The sequence below is a fragment of the Salarias fasciatus genome, chromosome 6, assembly GCF_902148845.1.
Source record: "Salarias fasciatus chromosome 6, fSalaFa1.1, whole genome shotgun sequence".
Taxonomy (NCBI): domain Eukaryota; kingdom Metazoa; phylum Chordata; class Actinopteri; order Blenniiformes; family Blenniidae; genus Salarias; species Salarias fasciatus.
In genome coordinates, this window is record NC_043750.1 from 33,798,865 (window position 1) to 33,801,474 (window position 2,610).

The following is a 2,610-nucleotide window of genomic DNA, read 5'->3' on the forward strand; positions in this document are numbered from 1 at the left end:
TCACGGCCAGTTGGCGCACAGTTCACGGACAGTTCACGAATGCACCCGTGTCACGAACTGGCACGATGCATTCACGACGCATTCACGCATAGTTTGCGCATAGTTTACGAGCTTCCCGCACTGGCACGACGTGGTTGCGCGCGCAATTACGCACGTCATATACAAGTAAAAAGGGGGCTTCCCCAACCCCAGGTCATATTTGGATTTGCTGTGGAACAGAAAACATGCTGACTGCCAGAGATGCCGTCACTGTGGAGAAGAGAAGATCCTGTACCTGCAGCTGCTCTGTGTTGAAGAGCAGCAGAAAAGGCGCTGCCGAGGGCCCCGAGCTGAAGGGGGCCCCTACGGACGGCTGACATCAGTCAATTTCAATGACAAATTAAAGACGCTACATTTGATGTTGCAGCGACAGTGGGTCAAAAATCCCCCGCATGGGGCCCTTTTCCGGGTACTCGCCGGTAGACAGGACTGGCACGCATTCTCCGGCATTGTCCCGACGTGTTCACAAGGAGTTCACGGACAGTTGGCGCATAGTTCACGGCCGGTTCGCGATATTTTGTCGTGACCAAAATTTTGAACATTTCAAAATTTTCGTCCCGACATGGCACGCAGTCCCGACGGGTTTACGCACACTTCACGCCACTTTACGAGTGGTTTGCGACCGTTTGCGACTCGATTCGTGGCAATACGTGCCACAGAATCGTGCAAGTGTAAACCTGGCTTAAGTGTCTGGATGAAAGAAACAATATTATATACATCGTTTAATTGTGAGAGGGTGTGGCCAGGCGACTGTCATTGAAATGTATTAGTTTAAAAAGAGAGGCGTGGGACACGAAAAGACTGCAAATCGTGCTCCTGGATGCGATTCAAAAGATTAAATTACGCGACTCATAGCATGAATTGAGCTCATCCCATCTGCTGCTCACTCTCCAGCAGGCTCATGTGATGAAAATAGGCTTTGGGCCGAGTTGGTAAGCAGCGGGTTTACACGGGTTATTTGGCCAGTGTGAAAGGGGCTTGAGAAACTACAACATCAGTTCTCAGTCAACAACACTGCCTCTGTTTGGAAGGAGCTCAGGCAGATCACCAACTGCAAGCTGAGAGCACCCAAAGCTGAAAATGACCTGCGTCTGGCCAACAGCCTGAGTTTTATCGTAGATTCGAAAGACAGACAATGGGACAGTCCTGACCACATCCCCCACCATGGACCAGCCACAACCCTCCATCTGCCTCCCTCGCATCAGCAGGAGAGACTCCACAGCTGCCCGTATCAATAGCTCCACACCCCCCCGTCCCCCCTCCCTCAGCGACACCTCTCTCCATCCAGGAGGATGTCAACAGACTTTTCAAGAGACAGAATCCCACAAGGCCAGTGGGCCAGGTTCTGTTTCTCCATCCATCCTCATGTGCTGTGCTGATCAGCTGTCTCCAGTGTTCACAGACACCTTCAACACCTCACTGGAGACATGCCATGTTCCCGCCTGCTTCAAGGCCTCCACCATCATTCCTGTTCCCAAGAAACCCAGCATAACAGGACTCAATGACTCCAGACCTGTCGCCCTGACCTCAGTGGGGATGAAGTCATTTGTGAGCCTCATGCTGTCACACATAAAGGACTTTACTGACATCACCTGGACCCCCTGCAGTTCGCCTACAGAGCCAACAGGTATGTAGACGATGCAATCAACTTCACCCTCCAGCACCTGGACTCTCCAGGATCCCACGCCAGGATCCTGTTTGTAGATTTCAGCTCTGCCTTCAACACTATCATCCCTGGTCTCCTGCAGGACAAGTTCCACCAGCTGAACGTGCCACTCTCCACCTGCAGGTGGATTACACACTTCTTGACAAACAGGAGGCAGCACGTGAAGCTGGGTGAACTCACTTCTGACTCCCGGACCATCAGCACTGGATCCCCACAGCGCTGTGTTCTCTCTCCCCTGCTCTTCTCTCTGTTTAACAACAGCTGCACCTCCAGTCACCAGTCTGTCAAACTCCTGAAGTTTGCGGACGACACCTCCATCCCTTATCAGGTTCATCACTGATGGAGATGAGTCCGCCTACAGGAGGGAGATAGACCACCTGGTGCCCTGGTGCAGGCTGAATAACCTGGAGCTCAACGCTCTAAAGACAGTGGAGATGATTGTGGACTTTAGGAGGACCACAGCCCCACTCACCCCCATCTCCCTGAGAGACTCCCCAGTGGAAACTGTGGAGTCCTTCTGCTTCCTGGGCTCCATCAGCACACAGGACCTCAAGTGAGAGCTGAACATCAGCTCCCTCACCCTAAAAGCCCAGCTCTGCATTACCTGTCAGTCAATGTGCGTGATTGTCTGTCTGTCTGGGTTTTACCTGTGATGGATGCTGGCCTTGTGCAGGAATATGTCACGACAGGTGAAACAGAAGCTCAGACGCAGATTGGCAAACCGACACCGTAGGACTGGGTTTAAAGGCTTTATTGACCTGGCCTGGTCCAAGGCCCGAGTCCGAGGCACTGGCTGCGGCACCGGCAGGTGTGGACGGGTCTGAGGTTCTGGAGGCCTGGTGAGCAGGTGGCGGGCAAGGAGGTTAAACGAGGTGGTCCAGGCTGCAACAGTGAAAGGTACGGGG